The sequence below is a fragment of the Acomys russatus genome, chromosome 8 (assembly GCF_903995435.1).
Source record: "Acomys russatus chromosome 8, mAcoRus1.1, whole genome shotgun sequence".
NCBI lineage: Eukaryota > Metazoa > Chordata > Mammalia > Rodentia > Muridae > Acomys > Acomys russatus.
In genome coordinates, this window is record NC_067144.1 from 14,662,938 (window position 1) to 14,680,661 (window position 17,724).

General features: G+C 47.2%; 1 pseudogene; it reads left to right on the forward strand.

Moving 5' to 3' along the window:
• The first annotated feature begins 7,582 nt into the window (after positions 1 to 7,582).
• Positions 7,583 to 8,259, forward strand: LOC127193084 (60S ribosomal protein L13-like; annotated as a pseudogene).
• Positions 8,260 to 17,724: the final 9,465 nt, after the last annotated feature.

Below are 17,724 nucleotides of genomic sequence, written 5' to 3' on the forward strand. Positions count from 1 at the left end.
GCCAGGGAAGTCACCATGGGGCAGGAGACAGAGAGGGAGGGGAAGAGAAAGAAAGAAAACATGGTCACGCAGAGAGGACTGACCACACATTCATCATAAGCACATCTTGGGGTCAGTTTTAGGGAGGGAGCAGCCTCTGTCTCCCCATCATAGCCTTCAGGATATGATCAGTCACCTGCTTGCTTTTGTCTCTCAGCCTCGGCCATCCTTTCTGCTCTGTTGGCACTGCTGCATGTGCCAGGGTGAGGATGTGTGGTATCCAGCCCTCACTACAGAAGCCAGTATCAAGTTAATGGAATGGATCTCATCCCTGGACCAAAGGCTCCAGAACCTTAGGAGCCTGCATCCCACCTCACTCCTCAACCCCAGGACAGAGGTGAAACAGGTAAACAGTATGGAGTTCTGAGTGGCCTGGCAAGAACAGATGGGATCAATGTGACAGTGGATAAGAAAAAGCGCCCATTACAGAGACTACCACAAATGGGTTTTCCTGAGTTATAACATCGCACAAGACCTGAAATGTCAACATCGGAAGCTGCAGGTGACACAGGTGGTGTCCAGGTTGAGGCTGAGGCTGGCTGTCGCACAGGGACGAACAGCTACAAGTCTAGGGGCTTGTATTAGCCTGTACATCCCACCTATGGCCTCCCAGCAGGCCTGTTTAGGCTCCAATCACCCTCTGATCTCCTCTCACTGTGCATATATTCCCTCTCAGATTCCTTAACCCTCTTGGCTTTCTCAGGCAGCTAGGGGAGGACCCAGGCATCGCAGAACTCAAAGCAAAGCCACTAAGCTGGAGGCTGACTACTTCCTGGCTGCTTGCCCAGCCTTCTTCATGGAGTACTTGGGTGTCTGAAAGTAAGCATGCATCTGCAGAGTGTCTGCAGCCCACAGGGCTTAGCTCACCTCCGCACTTGCACTGACTGACACTTGGTTGGATTTCCCAGGATCACTCCACCACTGTGAGGAAGATAAATAGAAGAGGCCAGAGAAAGAAAGAGGACATGTGATGGTGGCGTGTGGCAGTTTGGAGGACAGTGTGGTGGATGGAGAGAAATGTTCCAACGCAGCGGCTCCAGGAGACTGCTAGCTGCATTTGCTGTTGTCGGAGATTGCTGTTGCCCGCGAAGAACCCACTGATCCTAAGCAGCTGGGAGAAGTAAAGGGTCTGCGCCCCGTCTCCCCACTAACCATTCTTTCTCTTACTCAGGGTTAAGGGGTTGGTGGAAGGGAGCTAGAGGCTTCAAGACCCCAAACACAATAGAGTTTTAAAAAGGAGCATCAACAGGGAGCAAAGCACATGAAGACTGCGGAGACCCCCTGACAGCTCTGCAGACAATGCTCACAGAGACAACGAGGGCAGACGGACAAGTTCATATAAACAAACAAACAAATAAATAAATAAATTAAAAGGTCATGCTCAATTCATGAGTATGTCCTGCACAAAACTCAAAATTCAAAGGCATGAGCTAAATCTCTTATATTAGCCAAACACTTTTTAAAGGTTTAGCCTCTTAAAAACACCCCAAGTCCCTCTAAAGTATCCAGTCTCTCGACTGCGGGCTTCAGCTAAATAAATAAATAAATAAATAAATAAATACTTTCTCACTCCAAAAGGAAAGAACCAAAGCACAGTTACAATCAAAGCAATGCAAAACCAAAATCCAACAGTGTAAAAAGTTCAGCGCTTGCTGTCTGGGACCTGGTCACCATCCCTGGACTTCAATGGGCCCAGCGGCGCTGTGGCCCTGCCCTCCGCATTACACACAGCTTGCTACTCGGCTAGGTTGGCTCCCCTGCATAGCTGCCGCTGTCTTTGATGGTCATCCCATGGTACAGACATCTCCAAAATGCTGAAGTCATCACTGCAACTGGGCTGTATCTTCATCAATAGCCTCTCCCAGGCTCTCTTCAGGGACTCCGACCCGACCACATGGAGCCAAGCCTCAGCTGCTCTCCATGAGAGCTTCGTGCCTTCAGCGCCACATTGGGAACCCTTATATAGCTCCCAGTTTGGCTGCCAGCTCAGTGTACCACTCTGGCTACCTCTGGACCACAGCATCCATGTGCCTGAGGAAATACCGCCAGAGGATTTCGCCTCAGCAATGCTGGTCTCTTCTCAATCACAGCTCGCATCTCAGCTCCAGCTGACCGGCATCCATGGTTCCAGTAAAGAAACGGTTTCACTTTCGAGGTTCTTGATTCAAAATGCAGCTCCAACAGTTTTCACTTTCCTCTGACACCGCACAAGCCCGGCCTCCATTATGTGCACTGCACTCGGCGTTCTGATCTCCCAAGCTCTCCATTGAGCTCTGAACACTCAACAGCTTTCCCAGCCCAAAGTTCCAAAATCTTTCCACAATCTCCACCCCCACCCCACCCCCGGCCAGCCCCCAAAACATGATCAGGTCTGTCACAGTGATAGTCCATTGTCTGGTACCAGTTTCTGTATTAGGTAAGGTTTCTATTGCTGTGGTAAAAACATCATGACCAAAAGCAACTTAAGGAAGAAAAAGGTTATTTCATCTTACACTTCCTCCAGGTAACAACAACCCATCACTGAGGAAAGTCAACTCAGGAGCTCAAGGCAGGACAAGAATGCGGAGGCAGGAACTGAAGCAGGAGGCTCGGCTCACTTCTCATGGTTTGCTCACAGCCTGCTTTCTTATACAACCTCAAGACCACATGCCCAGGGACAGCACCGGCCCTTGTGGACGCCCACATCAATCATGAAGCAAGAAAATGCCCCCACAACCTACTACAGGGTCAATCCGATGGAGGCATTTTCTCAACTGAGTTTTTTTTTTTTCTCCCAAATGGTTCTAGCTTATGTCAAATTGACAAAAATAATAAACAAACAAACAAACAAACAAAACCAAAAAACAAAGCAATTAGACAGCTCACCTCAGGAAGGAGACACCTGGGAGTTGCTATTCTCTGTGGCAGCCCAGGTATGACCCTTTGTCCCTACCACCGCGGCACACCTAAGCACAGCAACACAGACAGTCCTGAGTTCAGTGGAAGAAACGGAGCACATTCTGCCTTATTTCAGAGAAATGGAAGTGTGAGAAGCCTGATGTCTAGAAACAGCAGCAACAAGAACAGTGACAAAGTCCTTGTCCTCACAGCCACTGGGTGACTTAACTGTTGCGTAACAAACGGTCCCCCAGAGGCAGCAACTCCAACAAGCATCTGTTCCTCTGAAAGGGATTACCCTGACAGCTTGGGTACAGGGTTGCTCAGGAGGTTCCAGTTCATGTCTTCTTAGGCCTGCAGTAAGGCCAAGGAAGATCTGCTTCCAGGACCACTCACACGGCTGCCGGGAAGCCGCAAGAGCCACTCCCGGGACCACATAGCGGTAGCTGGAAGGCCTCAGTTTCTCACTATATGGCCTCTCCATACTCCCTCATGGCTTCCCAACAATGGCCGCTGGCCTTCTCCAGAGCAACATTTCAGAGAGAGAAGGAGCCAGGAGGTAGTGGCACATGCCTTCATCTCAGCACTTTGGGAGGTAAAGGGAGGTGGATCTCTGAGTCTGAGGCCAGCCTGGTCTACAGAGTGAGTTTCAGGGCAGCCAGAGCTACACAGAAAAACCTGTCTCAAAAAAAAAATTTTAAAGGTGGCGTTGGGGGGAGAGGGAGACGAGACACACACACACACACACACACACAGAGAGAGAGAGAGAGAGAGAGAGAGAGAGAGAGAGAGAGAGAGAGAGAGAGAACCCATGTCAGCAGCTATGGCTCCATAACCCAATCTTGCTACTAATAGCCTATCACTTCCACCACACTCAGTCTCCAGTAAGTATTCACTAAACCCAGGCTACAGTCAGGAGGACCCCTGCCTCTGAAGAGGGTAGAATCAGATTGTATGAACCTCAGTTTGGTTAAGTGCCCCACCTTGGACTTAGCACAGGGACTTAGCTCTGGGTCTGGCTCCCTACCCCTCAGGCCATTAAGGAGCACAGGTCTGCAGGAAGATGGCTCTGAGGGAGTCTGTCGTCGGGAGACTGTCATTCTCATCCATAAAGGGTCTGGTGTCCTGCATCCTGGGGATGGAGTCCGACCCAGCATCCACCCATCTGTGGACACAAGAAGCAGTGTCTGAACACCTCACTGGTCCTGGGCCTGTGTGAGGACTCAATGTGAAGTCTATCTAGCAGAGATCAAGGCTTTTCCGAGTTCCCCTTACATCTCCACGAAAATGGAGGGACACATGCTAGAAGCTGAGGGATGAGCCAGGAAAGGCCAGTGAGGGCTCTTCAGTAACCATTAAAGAAAGGGGAAGAAAAGTTACCGGGCACCCAGGTCAGCTGATGGTGATAGCGGTGGTGGAGCACGCCTTTAATCTCAGCACTCGGGAGGCAGGTGCAGGTGGATCTCTTGAGTTCAAGGCCAGCTTGGTCTACTAAGTGAGTCAGTCCCAGGGGTGCCAGGGTGAGGCTGATAGCTTGAGCTTAGTGGTATGTGGCTCGGAGTTCAAATATTGACTGTCATGTCCATAATCTCTTTGGGCATTTTCTGGATAGGCAAATCTAGCATAAAAAGAGAATTTGGACTGGAGAGATGACTCAGACACAAAGGGCTTGTGCAAACATGAGGACCTGAGTTTGTGAACCCACTGAAGATCACAAATGTCACAATGCCCCCACTCCAACTATATGTCAGCCTAGATCCTCCTCCTGTTTGTTTATTTAATGTTTCCCACCCCACCCTCAGGACAGGGTTTCTCTGTGAAGCCTCAGCTGTCCTGGACTCATTTTCTAGACCAGGCTGGCCTCAAACTCTGAGATCCACCTGCACCTGCCTCCCCGGTGCTGGCATTAAAGACCTGAGCCACCACTATCACCATCAGCTGATAGCTGAGCCTCCCTAATTTAAAAAGACATTTTAAGATTAAAGTTTAAAATATAAAACTGGGCCAACCAGATGGCTCCGCTGGTTAAAAGGACTCTGGCTACACAAACCTGACGGCTGAGTTCAATCCCTGGAACTCCAGATAAAAGAAATTCCACATCTCTGACCTCCACATGAACATTCCTGTGTGCGTGTGTGTGTGTGTGTGTGTGTGTGTGTGTGTGTGTGTGTGTGTGTGTGTGTGTGACGGAGAACTCTGAGAACACTGCTCAGCTTACCACAGCAGGCTGGAAGCTGTCCTGGAAGTCAAGGACTGCAGGGCCCGCTGACAGGGACAGACATCTCACACATGACCTGAGCCACTCTGCCGCTGGCTGCCCTCTCTACTTCTCTGTGGGGCAACAGCAAACAATTTCGGTTCTGAACAGCCCCATCCTAGGAAAGAAGACTTACTCCCGTTTTCAGTTCGGTGGCATGCCCTCGGCAGTCCCCAGCGGTTCACTTACCCTCATCACATTTTGTTTCAGTTTAAGGTCAAATCATAACAGGCATTTGGCCTGATAACCTGCGTGTGACGGAGCTGGAGAAGACAGACGCTTGACAAAAGGGCTAGACTGTCCTGACCGGGAGAGCATGCGGGTACCAAATTAATCTGAAGGTGGTAATAGTAGGGTACGTGTTTATGACTGACAGGATGCAGACATGTGCCACGCACACTGCATAGGTGGGCGAATGATATCCATATGCGCGTGCTTTGCTGCTTGCCTATCTGTGTATACACAGGAGTGTTTGCATGTGTGGCTGCCGGGGGGGGGGGGGTTGGGTTGTGAGTGTGTGTGTGTGTGTGTGTGTGTGTGTGTGTAGTGTTGTTGAGGACCATCTCTGCATTTTCTGGCCATAGCATAGTGAGCCCAGCAACAAAGCAGGTCCAGATTTGGGGGCTCATTTCTTCTCATGCAGCCTCCCCCAGACAGTTGCATTTATTGGATTTAATGTTTCTTGTACTAAGCCTTGGCGTTCCATCCTACAGGAAAGTCAGAACACACACTCAAGAACTCAGACCGAAGACCACCTCAAAGGCAGAAGGTGGCAGTGGGGAGTTGTCAAGAACCCTCAAGGTAAAGTCCTAGGGGCTCAGAAGCCAGGCAACTTCCACCTCCGGAAGAGTGTGGAGTCAGCTGCTCCCCGACCCCAAACTCCCCCTGTCTGCATTTGTAAATGAGCCTTACAAGCAAACATCTGCCACTCTCCCGGCTTCTGAACGCAAGGTGAGGCCCAGAACACAAATCTCTGTGTTTTCCTGAGGTATTTTGTACACACACATAAGTCGGTGCTAAGAGGATTACTCCTCCCGGTGCTGGGGCCCCTCCGGTCAAAAGAGCCTTGTTTAATAGCGTTTTCTCTAATTCCTCTGCCTTTTCCTCCACGCCTCAACTTGCAGACTGTGGAGTGTCGCCGGTTCTTACATCCACCCACCTCTGACTCGGGGAATAAAGACGGTCCCACGCTCCGTTCTCCTCCTGCCCCTGCATCCGTCAGAGAGCTGAAGATGAACGTTAGTGCTTGGTTCAGCAGCGTCTGAAAAAGAAAGGGCAGTCTGGTCGAACCCTCCACGCCCCCGGCGAAAAATGTAGCCTTTTTGCCTGTGTGCAGTGAATGCGCTCTGGAGAGTTCCCATCGGGGCCGGGGCGCTGGTGCAGAAAGCTTCACAGATGTTGACATTTTTTTTTTTTTTTTTCATCCCTGGGTTAAGATGTCTTCCCTAAGCTTTTATTCCTTATTTGTTACTTCTTTATTATCAGGGAGGTTTTGCCGCCTTCCTTCTCTGGTTTCTCTGAAGAGAGCAGCGGTAGCCAAGCCACTCTTTATCTCTGCCCTTTTTTTTTTCCAGCCTCCAGAGGCAGCCGGGGCCTCGGGCCCCTTTGTGCTGAACAGCAGGTAGCTGAGGCGGGCCGGGTCACTCTTGAGACCCTTTTGTGTAGCAGTCCCCTCCTCCAGCAACTCAGCTCAGGGCGCGGAAAAGGTCAGGGGCAGCCAAGCCTCCATACCTGGGCTTTTGTTGGTTGCTGGAGGCCACCGAATCCAGAGGCAGTGAGAGGAGCTTGTGTCTCCTGACCGCACAGCTGTGCACCCACCCTCGGAATGGGGTAGGGAGACTCCAGATGAAGACCGATCTTCAGTATCCAAAACTGCCCCAGGACAAAACTAGGCATTGAGAGACTGCCTGAGATGAATTCAGACTGCGGTCTCTGAGGTACAGAGGAAAGTAATTTCTAATAAACACGTTGAGGCCACTTGGTTTTGACGATCTTTTCCACATCTGTCAAGTGGTGCATGCGCATCCCTTCGTCCCCCTTCATACGGTCTTCCTTAGTCTGTAAATCCAGGGAGGTGATGTAAGAACTGCTTTGCTAACATAAGATTCTAAGTAGCATTTTTCATTTTGCTCCACCATTGCCCAGGCAGACTCTAACTTGAACAAAAATGATACCATCTGATACAGATTAATGTTTCTGAAAATTGTTAAGTAGCAGAGTATACAGACTTCGTGGCCTTGACGCGTGTGTTTTCCAAGGCCTCTCTAAGCTGGATGATGACCTTAAGGGGATATGGACCTCAGAGCAAGCTGGGCTCTGATGACCCAGTTCTTCAAAACTAAGTGTCCGGTGCCTCATAAAAAAGGGAGGCCGTCGTTCTTCTGCACGGGGGGGGGGGGGGGGGCAGCCATGGCGCCCAGCCGGAATGGCATGATCCTGAAGCCCCACTTCCACAAGGACTGGCAGCGGCGCGTGGACACTTGGCTCAACCAGCCGGCGAACAAAATCCGCAGGCGCAAGGCCCGGCAGGCGAAGGCGCGCCACCCCCCGCCCCGCGTCCGGCCCCATCAGGCCCATCAGGCCCATCAGGCGGTGCCCCACTGTCCGCTACCACACCAAGATCCGAGCCGGCAGGGGCTTCAGCCTGGAGGAACTGCGGGTGGCTGGCATCCATAAGAAAATGGCGCGCACCATCGGCATCTCTGTGGACCCGAGGCGGTGGAACAAGTCCACCGAATCACTGCAGGCCAATGTGCAGCGCCTGAAGGAGTACCGGTCCAAGCTCATACTGTTCCCCAGGAAGCCTTCTGCTCCGAAGAAGGGAGATAGTTCTGCTGAAGAACTTAAACTGGCCACCCAGCTAACAGGACCTGTGATGCCCATCTGGAATGTCTACAAAAAGGAAAAGGCCAGAGCCATCACAGAAGAGGAGAAGAGCTTCAAGGCTTTCGCCAGTCTTCACATGGCTCGTGCCAACGCCCGGCTCTTTGGCATCCGAGCAAAAAGGGCTAAGGAAGCTGCAGAGCAAGATGTTGAGAAGAAAAAGTAATGCGCTGTTGGAATGCTGCAATAAATTTTCCATAAAGGAAAAAAAAGGGGGGGGGAGGCCGTGGCGTGGGGTGGGGGGGACTGCACATGCGCACTTAGGGAGAGAAAGAGAACAGGGGTGTTAGGGTGCTCACCGCCCTGACACTGGCTCAGGATTAGCCCATGACACAGCAGCTTCCATAGAGTTGCTGGAAAAGTCACCTGCTTCGTGAAAGAAGAGGCTTTGGGACCAGAAAGATGGGGCCATCCTTCTGAACAATACACCATAAAAAGGATGGTGAGTCTCATGAAGGACAGAGGCCGGAGCCACGCAAGGACTAGAGATTCATAACAGAACTGCTTGGAGGAGTTGCGGCCCCTGCACCTAGTTGGGAGCTTAGGCTTCCCAGCTGGACTCAGGCTCACTCTTTGTGGCCAGGGGAGATGGAATAGGAACTGAAGAGGAAAAGCAGAAAGCAAATTAAGGCGTTCCTTTTTGTTTTGTTTTGTTTTCTGTTTTTTTGGGGGGGCGTGGTTTATTTGTTTGTTTTTGTTTTGCTGTTGTTTTTATGTTTTGTTTTTGGTTTTTTGAGATGGGTTTCTCTGTGTAACCCTGGCTGTCCTGGAACACCTCAGCCTATAGACCAGGCTGGCCTTGAATTCACAGAGATCTGCCTGCCTCTGACTCCCAACTGCTGGAATTAAAGGCGTGCGTGCCACCACAGCCACCCAGCAAATGAAGGTGTCTCAATCGTTCTGAACCGTCTAAAATGGAATGTGGTGCATTGTTGAGTGGGACCTCACTGAGGGTGACCCCCACTGAGGCCGACTGCAATGCCCTTGAGAAGATTCAGCCACCAAGTGTTCATTTAGGATTTCCCTTGTATCAGGTCCAACAAAGCCTTTTCTAATCCTAAAATTATCCCATTCCTTGAGCTATTAAAAAGTCACTCTTATGTTCTAGTGATGAGGTTAATGAACGCCAATCCCCATTTCTGGTGATGGCAGAGTTATACTGCACTCTGTGAACACAAGAGGACAGAGGGCAAAGAAGCTGGTTCAACAGGTTGAGGTGCTTGCTGCCCAGCCTTATGACCAGAGTTCAACCTCCAGGACCCACATGATGGGAGGAAAGAACCAACTCCCATACTCGGTTCCCCTCTCCTCCATACATGTGCGTTGTAGCTCACGCACATAAGTTCACACGTGCATACACAAAGTCAACCAATGAATAAGAACATGTGATTTTGTTGTTTTGTTTTGTTTTGATTTTTTAATTTATTTTGGTTTTTCTAGACAGGGTTTCTCTTGTAGTCCTGGCTGCTCTGGACTCAGTTTGTAGACCAGGCTGGTCTCGAACTCACAGAGAACCGCCTGCCTCAGCCTCTGGAGGGCTGGAATTAAAGGTGTGCACCACCACGCCTGGCACCTGTGGGTTTTTTTGTTTTTGTTTTTGTTTTTGTTTTTGTTTTTTTAAGCAGACAGCATTTGGTGGAACTTCTACTCTCTGAAAAATGGGTTCCCGTGACTTCAGCTTTTAAATGAAGCCAGATGCAGGTGGTCGTGTGCTAATTGGGGAACTAAGGACTAGTTTTTTTGTTTTGTTTTGCTTTGTTTTAATGTTTTAGTTTTAGGAACCAAGGAAACCATGAGAACAGAATGAAAAGGTAAACCCTCTACAGAAAGAGCCAGGAAAGTTCCCAGCAGCCCGTTCACTGCCGTCTCTGTCCAAACCTTGCGTTATATGTTCATGGAGGAAGCAACGAGGCTGTCGAAGGAGAGGCTGAGTTTATTCTGCTGCCTGAGACGTCAGACACAGATGTTGCAGTTTGAAGCCAACCAAGATAATCGCTTGATGAAAGAACTAGAATCCAGCCAGCTGTACTAAGAGGCTCCTTTAGTCCCTGACTCAGGAGTCAGAGAAAAAAGGCCAATCTTTGTGAGTTTGTGGGCGGCCTGATCGACTCAGCAAGCCCCTGCTCCCCACCACCAACCAAAGGCGCATCCTCCTGCTCCCCCCAAAAAGGAATCATCCATTAAAGAAAAATAGCAAAATCCAGAAACTATTCAAAGTAACGTGTACAATGTCCAGATAACAGTCCAAAAGAATTTACTAGGAAAAGAACCAAGAAAAGAGAATACATTCCCAAGACAAAAGAGCATCCAGTGAGACAGTGTAAAATAATCCAGATATAATTAGCAGACAGGGAATTTCCACACTGGATTATAATTGTACCAAAAGTAAAAGAAAACATGTTCATGGGAAATTATTAGACAGGAATGGAAAATGAAAATGGTAAAAATTGAAACCCCCAAACTGAAATACAGTATCATTAAAAAAAAAAAAAAAAAAGATCACTACGTTTTAACAACAGGTTGAACTTGTCAGAGGAATGAGAAAACAGACTTAAATAAGAAACAAAGGCATTATCCGGTGTAAAGAGGGAAGGAACAAGCTAGGGTGCAGAGATGGTGCCACGGTTAAGAGCACTTGAACTCTCGGTTGTCCCATTTCTCCTCCAGAGGGCTGAGATCACAGGTGTGCACACCACACCACAGCACATCCAGCTTGTCTTACACAAAGTTTTCAAAAAGGACAGTGGCAGGGAAATCTCTTAATTCATTCTAAGAGGTCAGCATTACCTAATACCAAAACCAAAAAGAGGTCACAGAGGACTACTATTCACAAGGCCAGGATCCTTCACAGACATCCACATAAAAATCAAAACTTTTGATGGACAGAAGACTCAGTGGCTAAGAGCTCTATGGGAGGACCCAAGTTCAATTCCCAGCACCCTCTTGGTCCTTAACAACTGTCTAATTCCAATTCCTGGGGCTCTAATGTCCTCTTCTGGCCTCTGCTGGCACTGCATGCATGCAGTGCACAGCCATACAAACAGGCAAACACTCAAGCACATGAAATAATAATTTAAAAATCTTTTCAAAAAACATCAGAATTTTAGAAAATAAAATCTAACAAGAGATCAGGATTGTTATTTATTTATTTATTTATTTTGGTTTTTCAAGACTGGATTGCTCTGTGTATCCTTGGCTGTCCTGGGCTCACTTTGTGTGTAGACTAGGCTGGCCTCGAACTCATATTGATCCACCTGCCTCTGCATCCAGAGTGCTGTGACCGTGCCTGGCCTTTTTTTTTTTTTTTTTAATCAGGATTTTAAATGGCAATACAGCATGCTTACATGTCTTTAACCCAGGAATACATGACTGCAAGTCATCATATTAATAAAGAGAGAAAGCATGAGTATATTGCTGGGTACATGACTTTTTAGAAAGGAAAAGAGCCCTCAACTTAGTAAGTTACATAGACGTGCAAATATGTATAACATATGTGACATCTATGTAAGTACGCCATATGCCATATGTATGCATATCTACTACATTAATATCATACCTTTATTTATAACCTTTTCCTTAAGAAGTTATATCTTTATTTTCTTACTTATCATTTTATTTTATTTTATTTTATTTTGAGACAGGGTTTCTTCGTGTAGCCTTGGCTGTCCTGGACTGGCTTTGTAGACCAGGCTGGCCTCGAACTCACATTGATCCGCCTGCCTCTGCCACCCAGCCCCCACACCCCCACCCCGTGCTGGGACTACAGGTGTGCGCCACCACACCCGGCTGTTAGTATCGTACTTAATGGCAATCGGTGAAATTCTTTCCCACGGGGCCAGAAACAAGCAACCAACCTGTAAAACTTCAAGACTAAGGGAGTTTAGCAAGATAGCTGGACATAAAATAAACATAGAAAGGCAGTGTCTTAGTCAAGGTAACTAGGCAAAGCAACTTGGGGAGGAAAGAGTTATCTGGCTTACACTTATATACCACTGTTCATCATCAAAGGCACTCAGGACAGGAACCCAAGCAGGGCAGGAACCCTAAGGCAGGAGCTGATGCAGAGGCCATGGAGGGGTGCTGCTTCCTGGCTTGCTTCCCATGGCTTACTCAGCCTCCTTTCTTATAGCACCCAGGACTACCTGCCCAGGGATGGCCCCACCCACAATGGGCGGGACCCTCCCCTATCAATCACTAAGACAATGTCCCACTGGCTTGCTTACAGCCTGACCTTTAGAAGCATTTTCTCAGTTGAGGTTCCCTCCTCTCAGATGACTATAGCTTGGGTCAGATTGACGTAAAACTAGCCAGCACAATCAGGCGTGGTGGCACATGCCTTTAATCCTAGCACCAAAGAGGCAGAGACAGGTGGCTCTCAATGAATTCCAGGCCAGCCAGGGCTGCACAATGAGACCAAGTCTCAAAAAACAAAAAACAAAAAAAACAAAAAAACCTATTTCTGTATACTAGCCACATACATGGACACCGAACCTTTATAATTTTTGTAGTTTATAATCATGTAAACAATGGAGTATTTAGATATAAATCTAAAGAGAATAAGAATAATGTACATTTATGTGGTTCATTAACTTTTCTTCCCTGGGCTGGAGAAGGCAGCAGTTAAGAGCACTGGCTAGTTTTCCAGAGGACCTGGGTTCAATTCCCAGCACCCACATGGCAGCTCACAATTGTCTGTAACTCCAGTTCCAAGGGATCTAACACCCTCACACAAACATACGTACAGTCAAAACACCAATACACATAAAGTAGATAAGAGAGAGAAACTTATTCCTCTTTAGAAACTGTCAGTGGAATTCATTCATGGATGGATCATCTCAGGAAGAAATCATTGGTATTGTCCTGGGCTAAATATTAAATATTAAACCTTACCATATATATGGAATACACACACACACACACACACACACACACACACACACATATTCTAGAAGAAAATCTCTATAATGTTATAGTGACAAACACTAAACACGATATAAACAGTACAACTCATAAATAAATATATGTATACATGTATGTAACAAACTCCATCAAAATTAAACACACTTTGGTTGAGTGTGGTGGAATATGCCCTCGATCCCAGCACTTAGGAGGCAGCTGCAGGTGTACCTCTTGTTCCAAGGCCAGCCTGGTGTACAGAGCAAGTTCCAGGGCCACCAGGGCTACATGGCTAGGGTTTTGGGGGTATAATCTTGTGCCCTGAGTATTCAGATGCTGATTTCTGTGTCCTGAGATTGTAAGCCTGAGGTCTGGTTGCAGTACAGATGTGGGCACTGTCATTTCTATGACCCATCTCCTGTCTCAACGGTGTGTAAAGATTGGTCTCGTCATCTCTGATTGGTTAATGAAGAGCTGATCAGCCTATAGCTGGGCAGAGAGGAGAGGAGGCGGGGCTTGGGATCCCAGTTAGGGGATCCCAGGTAGGGATGAAAGAAGAAGAGGAGGAGATGAGGAGGTTGCCCTGAGGAGGTCCCCAAGAGGCCAAAAATGGAGCAGGAATGGTTAAGGCAACACTAAGATGGCAAGGAACACAGGGCATATGGCTGGGAAATAGCCAGGCTAGTATAGATGGGTTAAAACAGCTCAAGACCTGCCCAGCTATAGTGCTTTAAAGCTTATTAATAAATATAATAGGTCTCTGTGTCATTATTTGGAAGCTAAAATAGGAATAGAAAACATTATATTATTTCTACACAGGGTTACACAGAGAAACTCTGTCTTGATGGGGAAAAAAATCTATCTATCTATCTATCTATCTATCTATCTATCTATCTATCTATCTATCTGAAATATATATACTCCAAAAGGAAGAAGTGTGTGTGTGTGTGTTAAATTTTTAATGGAAAAACAAGCCATAGACTAGGAGAAAATATTTTCAAAGCCTCTACCTGGATAAAAGTTCTATTTCTTTCTGAAAGAAACAAGAAGACAAAAAATGAAGAAAAGTAGATATTCCCCAAAGAAAGTATAAGACTAGCCATATAGACAGGACAAGACAATAAAGAAATATACATTAAAGCCACCATGAGATGGCATTAAGTATTGACTAGAAGGAGTAATTGGTTTTTAAAATCAAGCAAAAAGAGCAAGTTTGCTGCAAGTTCCCTAGAGACAGAGAGTTCAGGGATGAAAATGTTTTAATTGCACTGCTCGTCACATGACAGTATATGCTTGCATAAAACTCATTGTTATTTAGGTAAAATATATGACTGTGGGGCTGGAGAGATGGCTCAGCGGTGAAGATCATTGGTTGCTCTTCCAGAGGTCCTAAATTCAACCCCCAGCAAGCACATGGTGGCTCACATCTATAATGGGATCTGATGCCCTCTTCTGGGCATTGTGCAGGCAGAGCACTGTATACATAATAGTAAATAAATCTTTTTTAAAAATACACACACACACACACACATACACAACTATGATTATGTAAATTATATCTACAAAAACCTTTTAGCCTAAAAAATAAAACATAGTTATTACAAACTGCTTTTTATGGTTCTGATTATGCAGTACGGCCATATAGAACTAAGCCAAAGCCAAATGCATGACTTCCCAAGACTGGAGTTCTCAAGCAAGGCTTTTGAAGTATTGAAAAGGTCAAAGCCATCTCTATTGCTTTTGTGAATCCCCCGGAGGTCGGCATCACTCAAGGCTGAGAGCCACAGGAGTCAATGAGCCTCATGCTAAATGTCAAACTGGCACTGGGAAATAGAACCTTACAGGGTCCTTGGTGAAACATGAGGTTTTGGTGTGGCTGTGCATACAGGGTGTTTGGTGAGCCTGTGTTCCTGACCATGGTTGTCATTGATGAACCAGCCTGCCTCCATCATAAGCTTAAAAGCCATCTTATGTCAGAAGAAAAACTGGGCTCATTTCAGTTTATTAAAACCTCCACTTCTCAAGGACTGGGTCTCCCCCATAACCTTAACTACAAATACAACCAGCAACCATGTCTTTGTTTCAAAAAGTTACTACCGGCAGGGGGGGATCACTGTGAGTTCGAGGCCAGCCTGGTCTACCAAGTGAGTCCAGGACAGCCAAGGCTAACACAGAAAAGCCCTGTCTCTCAAAACAAAACAAAACAAAACAAAACAAAACAAAACAAGACAAAACAAAACTTACTATACCATTTTGCAACCCAACCTTTGTTGTAAATGGCTGCCTTGTTTTGTGCCATGTCTTTGCTTCAGGAGGTCCTGAGGACTGACTTGTCCTGCTTCGGTTCTGCTCCTGTCACCCTGTGTATGTTGTCCACCAAATCCCCCATTTGGAAACAGCTTACCCTTGGTTCATAAAAAGCCTTATGTCTAATGGTGTTCTCTAGAGCTCCACCTTAAAAAGGAGACAGTCTGGGTACATGAACTTAAAAAGAAAAAAAAAAAAAGCTGAGTTAATTAATTTGGCCATGGTGGTTTGGGTTGGTGGTCTTTCTCCTTGAATCTATAGCATTAATACCACCTGCTTATGCAGGAATCAGCTCTGCCAGGATTTCTATCAGTCTTAGAGGGCGTAAAGGAACCTGTAGTGAGCATCCCTAAAATATTTCAAGAGGAGTCACAATTCTGTGACGTTTAACTCTGTGTGTCATCTCAACTGGACTAAGGACTGCCCAGAGAGCTGGTAAAAATATGTCTGCGTGAGAGTGACATGAATAGGATGAGTTTAAAAACTCCCCTTAGCTATGTGGTCGGCACCCTCTGATCTGTTGAGGACCCAGATAGACCCATGTGTGGAAGGGAGGCAAAATCTTTCCTCTCCAGAGCTGAGCCATCCCAGACACTGGCTTCCCTGGTTTGTGGGCCTTTGGGTATGGACCAGGACTTACACTATCAATTACCAAATATCTCCCCCACCCCCATTCTCAGACCTCTGGTCTGAACTGAATGTCATCTATGCCTCTCCTGTTTCTTCCAGGAAGATTATGATAAAAGGGAAAGTATCAGGCCGGCATCTCCTCGACCAAATTCTCAGCACAAAGGAAATGTATTTGCTCCAGGACAGAGGCCAGGGAATAAAAAAGAGACAAAGACAGGAGGTGGAGGAGGAGGGAGAAGGGGCAGGGGACAAGGGAAGGGACAAAGGACTGCCTCTGGGTGGAGAGGAGACAGATGTGGCACACAGGAGAACGGCAGATTATAAAGAGTAAAGTGAGAAACCCTCTGTTAGGGTCAGGTGTTTAAATAATTGGGCGTGTTAACTAGGTGAGCTGAAGGGGGCTTTTGATTGGTGGGCTTTAATGCTTTGATAGCTGGAGCTTGGTAGTCAGCCACAGGAGGAGGAAGTGGCCACGTAAGGGACTAGAACTTGGTGGCTAGCTTTAGGAATGCAATCTAATGGATTTTTTTTTAGCAAGGCACAGGGAACGCGGGAAGGGTAAGGCCTGCCAGAGCCATGTTTACCGTGCTGGAGCTGGTCAGAGTCCCTTCAGTGAAATTCTCAGCTCTGTAACTGTACAGGATAATTTGTATAATGTGTACAGCCATGTGCGTGCGCACACACGCACACACACACACACAACTACTAGTGGTTCCATTCCTCTGACTAGTGTTTACATTTAAGCTGCCCTTACATTGTAGCAATCACTCAGACTGAAAAGGAAAACCAAAATTGGATTTCACTGAAATAAATAAACATGAGGAAGTTCTCTTCCCCTCCATATCTTCAAAGGGGGGAAACACAACACAGGACCTTGGAGAACAAGACCTTCCAAACCACAAAGCACTTTCTCACGCATGGACCAGTGGACTCCAGCACCGCCCCCATGAGTTAAGAAGATAGCACACATCCCACTTGATAGCTAAGGAAGCAAGGACAGCTGCCACCTGAGTTTACAGCTGGTGCTCCTGTGACAGAGTGGCCAAAACACAAACACATACGGTCTTAAGGGCAAGAAGAGAAGGAGTGATGGAGTGACCAGGTCTCTACATTGGATTTTTTTTTTTTTAGATTTATTTATTTTTTATTATGTATACAGTGCTATCTGCATGTACGCCTGCAGGCCAGAAGAGGGCATCAGATCACATTATAGATGGTTGTGAGCCACCATGTGGTTGCTGGGAATTGAACTCATGACCTCTCGCAGAGCAGCCATCTCACCTGCCCCTATTTTGTTGTTGTTGTTGTTGTTGTTGTTTAATAGTGAGCTTCTTATCAAAATGCCGAAGGAGGGCAGGCAAGATGGCTCACTAGGTAGAGCTTACCAGACAGGCTTGAGTTTGCCCCCTACAACCCAGATAAAGGTGTAAAGGGAGAACTGACACCAGAAGCTTGTCCTCTGATTTCCATGCACCCTCTGTAACACCCATGGGACCATCTCATACACCAATAATCAATAAGTAAGTAGTACAGTGTGCACCAGATGCGACGGCGTACACACAGGGAGATCACGGCTGGGGCCCAACGTGGCCTGTTTGCATAGTCAGACTGTCTCACAAATGAAAAGGGGCTGGGGATTGACTCAATGAGTAAAGCACTTGGGGTTACAAGCAGGAGGACCTGACAGTCATACCCATGTAAAAGCCAGGCGCGAGCTGCCATCTTGCGTCGCCGCGTATGTACGGGCCTTATCTCAGCTGGTCTGTCTGAGACCCCTTGAGCACGAACCCTAGTCCCCCGAGCGGTCCCCATTTCCACTCTGACAAAATGAAATG